We start from the raw sequence: 14,398 nt of genomic DNA, 5'->3' as shown, positions 1-14,398 counted from the left end.
TTGCAGTGGAGCATAAGTTTCAGTTTTCATAAAGCATTTCAGGGGACACATGCATCCCAGGCACGGTAAATCCCAAACCCCAGTCAGATGAACAAACCACACGAAGGAGCAGCTGGATATCAGGTGACAAAGGACAACAATGCTTGGAAGACATTAGACAAATGTGATGGTCCCATGATCATCCCTGCTGGTGCCCAAGAGGAGACAGACAACTGAGGGGTCCACAGTCAGCCCTGTTGCCATCCCAAGACAGTTAAGGTAGCACCATGATTTTTTCTTCTGCCACCCTTGCCTGTTTAAAGTGTGTCATGGAGGAGGAACCCAGATGGAGCTTGGAAGACCCACTGAGTTAAGATAGAGCCATAAGGTCGGGATGGCCAGAGGAACTAGAGTCCACAGTGGGAATCCCACAGAGGAGAAAGCTGTGTAGATGAGAGACCTGACCCCAGAGCTGTGCAGAACGTCTCCTCCACTGTTCAAGTTACCGAATCAAGCACGGGTAAGTTCCTTAAAAAATTCAGTGGTTCAAAAACAATCTATGAAAGAAAGGAGGAGCGAGGAAAGAGGACGAAGGAGAAATGAAAAGAAAATGAAGGATGTATATGCTTCCATACTGATACTTATATTAAATGCAAGTGATTCAACTATCCACTGGAAAGAGGATCTGTTGGGTTAGACATAACTATTACATACAGCTAAGTCAACTATATGCTGCCTACAAATACACTCTATATCTCAGGAGTGACATAAAAACTGGTATTGCAAAATACCATGTTGAAACTAATTGTTTTGTTAAAAAAACTGGAGATATTATATTAGCATTAGACAAAGACAGTTTCAAGGCAAATGCCATCAATGGGGAGTTTTAAGGGGCCATTCTGTAGTGATAAAGGGGACCGTCAGGAGCAACCCCAGAAACTTAAGAATGGAATAAAAAGACTTAAAAACTCTTGAACGAAAAGCAGGAAGAGGGACAAGCAGAAGCGGAGAACTGGATGGTGGTGCAGAGGCTTTGACAGAGCTGTCGATCCTGAAAAGCGGTGAGGGGCAGTGGCTCCCAACCTTTGGGTCACGACCCCCACAGGGTCACCTATCAGACATTTACATTATGATTCATAACAACAGCAAAATTACAGTTGTGAAGCAGCAATGAAAATGTTATGGGTGCGACTCATCACAACATAAGGAATTGTTTTAAAGGGTTGTAGCATCAGGTAGGTGGAGACCAATGAGTTAGCAGGTGTGCACAACAGTAAAACTAACTGACGCTTCCATAGTATTCTAGTCAATCACAGAATAAATTATTGATATTCACCAAGATAAACCATACTCTGCCACAGAATGTCTCAATCAAGAATATAAGAAACAGGACTCACATTTCATGATTACAATAAAATCAGAAATTAATCACAAAAGTGTTGCACCAGGCTCCAGCTCGTGGAATGGTGCTGCCTACATTTATGGTGAGTCTTCCGAACCAGATTTAACCCACTCTAAAAACCACTCCCACGTTCATAAATGCTTGTTTCCATGGTGATTCTAAATCCCAACACATTGACAAGGTGTTTGGGGGTTTATATTGCTGTGAAGAGACGCCATGACCATAGCAAAGAATTTAATTGGGGCTGGCTTACAGCTCAGAGGTTACGTCCATTATCATCCTAGCAGGAAGAATGGCAATAACAGGCAGACATGGTGCTGGAGGGGCAGCCGAGAGGTCTACATCCGGATCAACCACTAGCAAGATGACAGTGACATTGGGCGTGGCTTTAGCTTCTAAAAACCTCAAAGCCCACCCACCCCTGATGTGGAATTTCCCCTCTGTATGCTCTGAATATGTTTTATTACCATTGGTTGATTAAGAAACTGCTTTGGTCTATGGCAAGGCAGAATAGAGCTAGGTGGGGGAAAACTAAACTGAATGCAAGGGGGGGAAAGGCAGAGTCAAGGAGATGTTACATAGCTGCCAAAGGAGAAAGACGCCGGAACCTTATCAGTAGGTCAAAGCCTTGGGGTGATACACAGATTAATAGAAATGGGTTAATTTAAAATGTAAGAGCTAGCTACGAATACGCCTCAGCTTTTAGCTGAACAGTGCTGTAATTAATAAAGTTTCTGTGTGACTATTTGGGTTTGGGCAGCTAGGAAAAGAATGCACAGTCTCCGTTTACACACCCCGTGCCACCCTTCCTTCGACAGGGTCACACCTCCAATAATGTCATTCCCTATAGGTCTACAGATGCCATTCTTCTTCAAACCACCACAGAAAGTGAACTGGCACAAATACTTATCTTCTCTCCCCAGGAAGGAGCAGTAGGAATGTGGCCAAATACAGTGTCGTCTTACAAGTTATTGAAGATATACACCCTTCTGGCTGAAGAATTACTTAAAGACCTTGGGTTCTGCTTGTTGACATTAACCTTTTTTGTTAGACAGGCTTACACTAAAGCAAGAATGCAAACGCACAGAGCACAGCTGTGTCAGAGAGTAGAAGTATAAAGATAAAGGTACCCAGCTGCCCTGTTGTAGAACTTGCTCATCTCTTTGGACTCCGTCATCTGCACTATGAAGAAGCGATGCTATCAGAATGCTGGGTTCTGCTGAAGGCCCCTTCACTCTTCAAGCCAGATTTAATCTTTCCAGAATTCCAAATGATACCCGACGCCCCACCTGGAACCTTCTTTACGTTGCCATCTGCTTTATGAACTAGCCTAACTATCACAAGGGGAAAGCTGTTACCACACCTACCCTCGTGTGAAAATTCACAAATAATACCTTAATTGTCAGCAGCAAGTGTGTGCTAACTCTTCATTCCTGAGCTGATGCGCTAACTCGGCAGGGAACCTGGTAACCTATTGCATTAATTTGCCTACTTTTATAGCCGTGGCCACTATGGCACCAAGGTTATTGGGAATGAAATGTCATCTGATTCACGTCCAAAGCAGCAGCATTTATCTGACTCTGACCTTGGACATACACAGTGCCCTCCTTCCACACTAGCCATAAATTTTAGCATTTGTAACAGGTGACCTTGGATGGCGTTATTGTGATAGACATAGCCTATTTTGTGTTGTGCAGAAAGATCCAAGACACATTGAAAATAGTGTTATGTGGCAAAGTTTTCCCTGGGAGATGTTACATACATGTCTACTCACCCCAGACAGGAAGCCAAGGACAGACCAAAGTGTGGGTACTACTAAAGTCCAACTTGGTGAACAATTAGTTTAATTGGAGTTACTCAGAGAAATATGGGTGAGAGGTTACTTGCAGAAGCAGAAATGACACAAAGACAGGAGCATCACCAAAGCTGACAGAGTATTAGTGATGGGACACAGAGCTAGGCCCCTGTATCCCACTGCACAGCCTGCAGAAGGCTCAACGGGTTGGAGAGTTCCTTTCCAGGTGAACACAATAGATCTAACCCCATGAAGGCAGCTCAGCCGGTTTCTGCTTCTTCCAGGTAGCAGGCCTGGTAGCAGAGTCTTTGCAGCATGGCAGTCCCAGAGCAGCTCTCAGCTTTTAAGGTTTACTCCGATGGGGAAGGGTCTAATGAATCTGATAAGTTTCAGGGACTTCCTCAAGTTATTTTGAGTTGTTTACCTTCCTGCTTGGAGAACTTCACTGCAGGATAAAATGTTTCAATTGCAGAGGAAACCATTACACAACACACAGCTACCATCACTGGGGGCATTTGCCCCTGGCTTTCAAAGTGCTTGGTGAATACTGGGAATTCTTCTTAATGGCTCTGGAAAACACCTAAGGGTTCAGAGCCAAGCTGTTATTTGGGAAAACGGACTAGCGCATCTTTGGAAGGTGAATTTACTTCCACCAAATAAGAATGTATTTCTAGTGTTTTTTCATTGATATCTTCAACAAATAGTTATCCAGCTTTCTGTCGCTTGTTTTGAGACAGAGTCTCATGGAGTCCAGGTCAACGAGGAACTTTAATGGCATCTGAGGAATGACATCAGAGATTGTCCTCAGGGTTCTACATGCACATGTTCGTGCATGCACACCCTCCAAACATGTGGCACGCACACACACACACACACACACACACACACACACATCAATTACCTTTAAAGATGAGTTCAGACATGGTAGTTGGGAGTTCAAACCAGAGACCACATGTGTAATGGTGACAGAGGGCAGAGTGGCAAGGGACAGCAGCAGAGAAAACAGGTGGATCTGAAGAAACTGTTGAACATGGCAGATGAGGGAAGCTGAAGAGATAAATAAAAAATAAATAAATAAATAAATAAATAAATAAATAAAAGCAAGCCACACTTCCACTTGGTAACTCAGTTGATATCGGTTCCATGTATGGCTTTTAAGAGACAGGGAAAAAAGGTTGGGAGCAAGGGGTGAACATAATATATAAATGGGAATTTCACTTTTCCATTTAACTCCTCCCCCTGATGGAAGCGTTAGTCACAGCGGAGTGTGTAGGATGCACTCTGAGATGAGAATGGGGACTGGCAGACAGATTTCCCACTCACAGTCAAGCAGACGGTAGATGGCCTGGAGGAGTCCTCAGTGGCAGTGTTCAGAGGGAGAAAAGTGACCCTGGCTAAAACACAAAGATCACTATGCATCAGGGACAAAGGAGAGGCTACAAGATGGACTAAGGAGGGCCAGAGAAGCGAGGGAACTCACAGGAACAGAATGCCCAGAGATAGCTGTGCTTCCAGAAGATGGTGTGAGTCCATGCATCTGTGTACAGCATGGATTTAGGAGCAAGGTTACAGCCTCCTTGGTGAGGATCTTTCACCAAAATGCTAGGAGCTATATGTCACTGAGATAAAAATGGGAGAAAATGGAGGCCACGGAACACTTCCGGGAAACCGCAAGAGGATCTGAGCAAGGCTGAGAGGTGTGGCGGGATGTGGCTTTGCTACCTTCCTTGTCAGTAGGTCAAAAGTCACCTAAGGAAGGAAAGTTTACTGAGGGGATATAGTCTACCACAGAGAGAAAGGTACAACAGCAAGAGCCAGAGGCTGCTGATCACAGTGTATCTGCAGACAGGAAGAGGAGAGTCAGCAAGAAATGGGTGGGGCTATAAAACCTCAAGGCCCGCCCACTTCCCCAGCAAGGCCCTCCTTTCTAAAGCTTCTACAACCTTCCAAGGCAGCACCACCAGCTGGGGGCCAAGGACTCAAACAAACAGCCTCTGGAGGACCCTTCACATTTAAACCACAACAGATGGCTATCCTGTGCTGATTCATTTTTGATGACCTGACACAAACTCAACTTATCTGGGAAGAAGAAACTTTCCCCATCAGATTGTCCTGGAGGCAATTCTGTGGAGCATTTTCTTAATTAATATAGACATGGAAGGATCCAGTCCGTTGTAGGCACTGCTACCCTTGGGCAGGTGGTACTGGGCTGTGTCAGAAAAGCAGACTGAGCAAGCTATGGGGAGCAAGCCAGCAAACAGCAAAAATTCCTCCATGGTTTCTGCATCTGGTCTTGACTCAAGATTCTTCTCTTGAGTGCCCAGGAGTCCTGGCTTTTCTACATAAACTGTAAGATGGGGTTAAACCCTTTCCCCATGGTCCTTTTGATCATGGTGGTTATCACAGAAAAACAGAAGGGGAAACGTAGCAAAGACTGATGGCAGTTTGGCAGATCTGGCCATGCTCATGGGCTTAGGAGAGAGCTGGTGGGGAGAAAGCAGTCTGGGGAGGAGTGGGCAGGACTCGGCACTTCACATGTCCTGAAGGTCCCACCCACCGCATATTTGACACAGTGCACTCCAGCCCACACTGACTACATCTCTTTTCACAATGAAGAGGACTTGTTAAACGATATTTTTGCTTTCAGAAATAGTTGGCAATGGATAAGTCACTTAATTTATAATTCAGTCTGATTTATCAGCAATCAGCATCCATACTCAGGAATTTGGGGAAATTGAGAACATCCACTCGTAAATTGTTTTCAAATGCAGTGAAATGTTTATGAATGCTAAGTTTACAATGCTGAGATAATATTACATTTCACATACATTTTAGTATTTACTACATTCGAGTTTCATTATTCGTGTTTGAGTCCAAATGATTTTTTTTTCTCCCCCCTGGGTGAAGAAATAAATGATTGTCATTACTTGGATAGTTTGCAAGTCCCAGGGTTCCTGGCTGGGGCGATCTAAATGGCAGAGCTCCTCAGGTGGTGAGAGGACCCTGGAAAAACACAGACAGGGGACTGGTGGTAGGCTCCTTGCCCTTTGTCCAGGAGAAAAAGTCGGAGGGACAGCTTAAGATACCTGTTAGAAAAATTCCCCTCCGACTGTTCTCTCTCCCTGCATATTGAGACGGTGCCATCTCTCTCTGTGTTGTGACTTTGAGGGCGTGTGTCAGTGTTTATGAGCCCAGGGACACTTGTGAGTGTGGATGCATCTCTCTGTGTACTCACGTGCACACGCACATGTGGATGTGTGTGGGTATGTGTGTCCATGTAAGAGTGTATGTGTTTCAGGGAAATGACTGGCCACTGCTCTTCCTATGGAAACTTTTTAGGTGGCTCAAGGTGAGGTCTGTGGATGGTGCTCAGAGATCCTTGGTCCCTGGCCGTTTCCTTCACCTGTGGTTCTTCCTCCCATTGATGGGTAGAGTCTAGACAGACTCTGAGGAACTGCAGCTGTCCAGAAGAATGCCATGGCATGCTCACTTGCCTGGCTCTCCTCAGAGTGAATCTGCTTCCTCTGTTCCCCATGATGGATTCAAATAGGGCATTCTTACCCTGTAACAACCATAGCCCCCTCCCTTTGAAATGCTATTTTAAGGAAACAGAAAAAAGTATTTAAATATGAATTATTGTATCTCCTTTCTATTTTACGTAAAACACCACTAATTTCTCATATAAAAACTGGATGATTCAGTTATAAACGTTAAAGTACTTCTATTCATATATCAACCATGAGAAGGTGTGCTTTTTCTATGGCATTAGCCTTCAGGGAAGCACAAATCAAACCACAATGAGATTTCATGTCACCATAGTTAAAATAGCAAAATAAATGCACAACCATTGTGGTGGTTTGAAAGAAAATGACTCCCATAGGAAGTGGCTCTGTTAGGAGGCATGGCTGTTTTGAAGTTGGTGTGGCCTTGCTGGAGGAAGTGTCTCTCTGTGAGGGTGGGTTTTGAGGTCTCCTATGCTCAAGCTACACTCACTGTGGAATGTAGTTCATTTCCTGTTGCCTGTGGATCAAGATGAAAACTCTCAGCTCCTTCTTCAACAGTGTGTCTGCCAATATGCTGCCATGCTTCCTGCCATGACAATAATGAATTAAACCTCTGAAACTGTAAGCTGTAGCTCCATTAATAAAAGCCCAGAGACAGAAATTGGGGTTCATCCTGAAGGTTAAAAAAGCAAAACAGCTAGTCACTGGCTCTTACCTCTGCATCAGTCCAAAATGGTGATCCTGCCTTCAGGAATCTCAGAATGAGAGTGTGTGAGAGAGCTATCACCTCCAATTTCACATTCCTCTCTAGTGCTGCGATTAAAGATGTACACTACTCCTTCCGGTTTCTATGGCAAATTAATGTGGTTACTGGGATTAAAGGTGTGTGCCACCACTGCCTGGTCTGTAAGGCTGATCAATGTGACTGTTTTAATCTCTGATCTTCAGGCAAGCTTTATTTATTAAAATACAAATGAAATATCACTACAATAAGTCAACAACAATTAAATGTTTTTCTTTATAAGAGCTGCTGTGGTCATGGTGTCTCTTCAACAGCAATAGAAACCCTCACTAAAACAAGCTGGTATCGGGACTAGGGTGTTTTGATAGACCTCACCATGTTTATGTTTGGAAAAATATGGAGTTTGATGCTATGGATTAGAAAAACAGTTGCATACTTTGAGTGGGGCTTAATGGGCCATCCTAGTAGTAGCATAGGAGATAATGGTGCTGAAACTGATTTGGACTGTGGGGGCCTGGCTCAAGAGGTTTCAGAAGAGAATGATGTTAGTATGTTGCCTGTTGATTGTTCTTGTGATATTTTGGTGAAGAACATGGCTGCTTTTGACCCTTGTTTTAAGAGTCTGCCTGAGGCTAAAGTAAACAGCCTAGTATAGACTCTGTTGTGTGGTTATTGGTGGTAACTCTTATGAAGATTTATAAAGAAAAGGAGTAAGCTGAGAAAGTAAAAACACAAAATGTACAATCTGAGGAGAAAAGGAGCACCAAGAAGTAGAATAGACCTAAGTCCTGTGTTCAAGGAGATAAACAGATTAAGAAATGAAACAAAGGGAGTGTTGACCTCAGAGCAAGATTCTAACCTGTGAAAAGGAATGAAAGAAAAGTTTAGAGTCTGTTGTGGTGATGCATGCCTTTAATCCCAACACTCTAGAAGCAAAGGCAAGAGGATGTCTGAATTTGAAGCCAGCCTGGTCTACAGATTCAGATTCAGGACAACCAATCTTTGGCAATGAAGGAAACCATCAAAACTAGAAACCTGAAGATGTAATTGAATGAGGGGGACCATGTTCCAGCCCCAGCAAGCAGCAGAACTTGGCAGCTTTAGCCATGGAGTTCTGACTTTAGAGTCAAGGATAGAAAAAGGTGACTATGGAATCTTCCTCTGTGACTAAGGAAAGTCGCTGAGGCCAAGCATGCGTCAGGGATGTCTCTGAATGGAGACCTAGAAAGGCTATTGCATGAAGCTGTGAAGTTGAAACCTGGATTGTCTTGGAGACCCCAAGATGTTGGAGACGCCAGAGTTGTGATATCCCTGCCAAGGAAAGCTGCTAACAGGAAGTGGAACTAGCCAAAGAGAAAGAAGTGTGTCGTAGTCAACAAAGCTGAAAGGAGTTGGAGATCTGAAGAACGCTTTGACATCAGACATGGAGATGCAGAGTTTGGACTTTGCCCAGCTGGCTTTTGGTCTTGCTTTGGTCCAGTGTTTCCTTACTAGCCTTCATTTTGGAATGGTAATGTATATCCTATGCCATTATATGTTGGCAGTATGTGAGATGATTTTTTATTTTGATTTTACAGGAGGTTACAGTAAAGATATTGCACGAATCTCAGAAGCGACATCGAACTTCAGACTTTTAAATAAGTTCGAGACTGTTATAGATGGTGTGGAACACAGTTCACTTCCTGTTGCCTATGAATCGAGACATAAAACCCTCGGCTCCTTCTCTAGCACTATGTCTGCCTGAATGCTACCATGTCCCACTGTGGTGATAATGGATTAAACCCCTAAAACTCTAAGCTAGCCCCAATTAAATGTTTTGCTTTATAAGAGTTGCCATGGTCATGATATCGTTTCACAGTAATAGAAACCCTAATTAGCATAGCCACCATAAACAACCAATGAGGATGTAAGTTAGTAGAGTCATTACAAGAACTGTTCTGAGGTGCTAGAAATGAATGAAAACAGACCCATCTTGGCATCCAGTCACCCAACTCCTGAGTATATGCCCAAAGAAAATGAAACTTGCACCCCAAAGAGAGCTGCACATTTAGGTGTTCCTTGGACAGTAGTCAAGATACAGAATCAGTCAAAGTGCCTAGAAACAGATGGATGAATACACAATATATGGCATACAGACACAGTGGAATATTACTTAGCTATGAAAAAAGAGAAACACTTGCATTTATAGCAAATGCAGAGATTACTATGTCAAGTGAAATAAGCTTGGCATACAGGCAAGTACCACACACTCAGCCATATGTAAGGTCAAAGGTGAAAACATCCACCTGAACGCAGAGCAGGGATTACAGGAAGTGTGGAAGGGCAGTGGTGGGAAGGAGCAGCTGAATAATTAAATAAGTTAATCACATGGAAATATCACTCTGACCCCAACACTAATATGTGGCACTAACGCATGCTCATCAAAAACAAAAATTATAGATGAATACAGAATATACGTAAGCTGTTCCATAACCTTCCCCCTTTTATATCTTACTTCAAGTAAATATGGCCCCCTCACAGTGAGTATTTTTGTACCTACTGTGCACTCCATTGTTTTGCCATATTCCTGGTGTTGAATATCTGCTTCCAAATTTTGTTATTATGAACAACACTTTGGTGATTGTCTTTGCCTTGCTTGCTGTATTTGTTGAGGGTGACTTTGTGGTCATAAAGCAACATGCTATAAGAATTTGTAGTTTTAAGGCTTTTGATATGTTTTCATTTTGAAGTTACGTCATCATCAACTTCTTAGTCCTGTTTCTGAAGGTCCCTTGCATCCCGACTTTCAATATAAAAATCAGAGATGACTCAGTGCACTTGGAGCCAGCTTGGGAAAGATCAAAGAGCCAAAAATTTAATTTTGTAAATCATCCCTGTCTCCTTCCAAGTTGGACTCACTCCTGTTCTTAGCCTCCATTCAGTGTCTGACTTCCAGACTCAGTCACCGATGCCAAGGAGCCCATCTCAATCACAGTGCACTCTGGATGCTCACAGGGCCCGGATGAGTTGAAGGTTACCTGCGGTGAGCACAGAACTTACCCTCTGAAGTCATCTGTGCCATTCCCCTCACCTTGAAAGTGTTGGGGTGCCTGTGGGGACTCTGACAGTATCAACCAAACATTCTGATTAAAATCTCCTAATTATTTAAAAGGTCGTTGGACATCTGTGGCTTGGAAACAGGAGGGACAGAGGAGGGGATGGAAAAGTGAGAGGGTGGTACATGAGCACCATAGATACACATGGTATATCTCTATCATCTGTTTGTCTGTCTGTCTGTCTGTCTGTCTACTTATATGGAATAAACTTCATTAAAGCTTTTTCTAAAGGGCTTCGTCAGGAGATTTGATACATCTACTCTTGGTGCAATGAGAAAAGGTTTCTACTTTATTTTGTAAATAAGACTTGAGCTAATTTTTGGATAACAAAAACTCATTTGTCTCAAGTAAGGATGGGATATTTCAGAATTTGTGCGCTATATTGTGCATTGAGTGGTATATAAATGTTCACGGGCTGAGAGAAACTCAGTCTCCCAGCATGAGAACTGGAGCTGGAGTCCCTAGAACCCACGTCAAAAACCTAGACATAATAAAACGTCTCTATAACTCCATTGCTGGGAAGGTAGAAACCTGCAGATCCCTGGGACCAGTCCAGGAAGAGACCTTATCTAAAAAACTAAGATGGACAGCAAATTGAGGAAGACACCCAACGACCATCTCTGGTCTTCACACAACCCCTCCCCTTCAAACATAAACACATAAGAGTTTAAAATGCTTCTTTTATCTTAACATTTCTGTGTAATTATTTGCATGAAGTACATGCACGAGTACTTCATATTTGTATTTTGCCCATGTAAGGACAGATATATGCATGTGTGTGTGCAGATGTGTGAAGGCCAGAGGTTAATATCAGCTCTTTCTTTCTATTGCTCTCATTTTTTGAGCAACCAATTGCCTAGTCTGTCTTGCCAGCAAGTTGTAGGGATCAATCTATCTCTGTCCCACCCCTACTCCCAGCTCTATGATTATAGGTACATAGGTGCACACAATGATGATGCCCAGTTTCTATGTGGTTGCTAGGGTTCCAAATTAGGTAACCATGATGGTATACCAGGAGTTTTTACCAACTAAGCATCTCTCCAGCTCCTACCCCAACCCCTGGCAAGGAAAAAAGTCAACATGAGATAATAATATATCTTTCCTTTCGTTAGTGCCCAGAACAGGGTGTATAAGGTTATAAAGTCTTAAACTCATTGTTTTTTGCCAGAGGCTGTTGGAGCATTTCTAGGTGGGGGAAGAGAACCAGGTACACGTAAGCCTGTGGGTATAAACAGAAACTGCAGTTCTGAAAGACCAACACACAGTGTTTTCTTACTGCTTTTCTGAAGAGAGTGTTGGATCAATATATAACCATGTCCAATCGACAGTGATGTCAAAATAACTTCAGCTCTGGCTTTAGAAAGACGGAGCCGTGAAAAGGAGCTCCACACTGTGCAGTATTTGTTTAACTATTTTCTTTGGGCCATCAGCCAGCTCCCTGCCTGGAAATTCCACCAATAACTCCTCCCTTGGTATTGCTATGTTTGTTTAACTATGTAAAGAGGTGATACATTTGTTTATGTTGCAGAATATTTGTTTAACTATGTGAAGATGTATTGCATTTATTTAGTTATGTAAAGATGTGTTGCTGCTTTATCTTGTCTGCTGAAGGTACCTGATTGATCTAATAAAAAAGAACATGAATGAAAATAGCAAGGGAGGAGTTATTGGTGGAACTTCCAGGCAGGGAGAGTAAGGAGGAGGAGGAATTTAGACAGGAGAAAGAAAGAAAAGGAGATGCCAGAGTCCAGACAGACAGACATGGAGGAAGCAGGAAACTAGAACATACAGAATGAAAAAAAGGTAAAAAGCCCAAACACAAAACATGATGAATAGAAACAGGTTAAATTAAGTTAAAAGAGCTAGTCTAATCTAAGGCCAAGCATTCACAATTAATAATTATCTTCACGTCTTTTTTTTTTGGGGAACTGGTTGATGGCCCAAAGAAGATTCCAGCTACAGTTAACACAAAGAGGCATTTTGGGAAATAAGGAATTTATTTTCCATGGAACAGGTGTTGATAACATATTTTAGATAATTCGTTCACAGAAGCTTCTGGAATTATTCAACATGCTAGTGACAGAAGTCTAGAATAACAAGAAAAGGGTGCATATCTCAGTTCAGTGTAAGACATATCATTTTCAGGTCTGGGGAGATGACCCTCAGTAAAGAGCTTGTCCTACAATACTAGGACCTGAATTTGATCTAGAACCCATGTCAAATTGTTGGATGCGGAGGCATCCTGGAGCTGAGGAGGCAGTGACAAGGTAGATTCCTGTGCCCTGCTGGCCAGGCAGCCTAGCCTATTTGGTGTGTTCCAGGCCAGTGAAAGACCTTATCTCAAAAACTAAGGTTAATAGCACCAGAGGAAATCCAAGGATGACCTCAGGCCTCCACGTGTATGCAAACAAATACACATGTACATCTGAACACATATGTACAACTTTCACACACACATACACACGCTATAACATTTGATGTAAGAGCTTTGAATTGAACATATTTTTATGAGCCATGCAAATGACTGCACCTTCATTTCCTACCATTTATGTAGTGACTAGAGCACCATTAAAGACATCTCTGAAGGTCATAGCAATGTGACCAGCCTGGCTCTGTGCACTGTCAGCCGAATAAACCATGGGACTGATGGGATAGGCTTGGAATTCTTCCACAGAGCAGGCCTGGCAAATTCCCATGAAATTAGGTCACTAGGCAAGTGTCCCAGGGCTGGCAGCATACTTAGGATTCTTACTTAATCTCCTTCCTAAGTGTTTTTTTTTTTTTTTTTGAAGAGTCTTTAGCACTTAGAAATCTTGCGAAGGTAGTATCTGAAGTAGCAGAAAGGCCTGAAAGAACATCAGATGAATGCTAAGTCTGAAGACCACAGTGTAGAAAGCCCAGGGAAAGAAGAGGGAAGCTAGACATACAGGCTCCAGGGTAAGGACCATGCCATTGACAAGCATTTACCACAGATGTGCAAAACACCCCATACCCAGGGTCTTCATGGGACAGAAAGTAGAAGTCCTAGGTTGGGCCTTCCATTCATTTGGAAATTTGGTAACGACCTAAACAGGGCAATTACACCACCACAACCCTTACTGCGCTGCTGCAGCTCTTCGGAAAGATGGCCTTGACTCTGGGTAGGAACTCTGGAGGCAGTGCTCAGCAGACTGAGTTACACGGCTTCCCCTCTTTGGTGCCTCAGAGCCCCAGTTCTGATTTTAGAGTCCTGTTTTCCTGCTCTTTTTCTTTCAAACATCTCTGAACAAAGAGCCACTCAGAATGCTCTTGGAGACCTAATAATGGCTCTTCATCATCAGAATGCTACTGTCAAGTGTTTGGAATGTAAGGACTTCTCCTTTATCTTAGGATGTGGTTATTCCTCACGTAGCCAGTAACAGTACAACTTCCTGGGGAACAGTAAAACCTTCCACGTTCCCTGGATATCCATAGCTCTTTAGGGTTAGAAGGTAGTTGTTATGGAAAAATTAAAAATACTGGAGGATCCTCGGCAGCAGAAATGCCGAGGTCCCCAAGAGGTGACAGCGGGCCATATGGCGGCAGGCAGCGGGCCCTGAGAGCAGCCAGTCTCAGTCAGAGAGACACATGGGGGATGGGCAAGAGACAGAGACATGGATAGGCACGCCATGCAGAGTGAGGTTGGATATTTATGGAGGAGGAAGGGAGAAGGGGGGAAGAGCAGAGAGAGAGAGAAAAAAAGAGAGAGAGAAAAGAGAAGAGAGACAGACAGAAAAGTGGGGGGGGGGAAGCGGAGGAGTGGGGAGGGAGGCAGAAACGAAGAGGCTCAGGCCAGAAGCTGAAGATCAGCCTGACTCAGTGGATGGGGGAGGGAGTGGGTGTGGCTTGTCTCTTAAAGAGACA

Source organism: Myodes glareolus, chromosome 22 (assembly GCF_982192425.1).
Source record: "Myodes glareolus chromosome 22, mMyoGla1.1, whole genome shotgun sequence".
NCBI classification, from domain to species: Eukaryota; Metazoa; Chordata; class Mammalia; order Rodentia; family Cricetidae; genus Myodes; species Myodes glareolus.
This window is presented reverse-complemented; position numbering follows the sequence as displayed.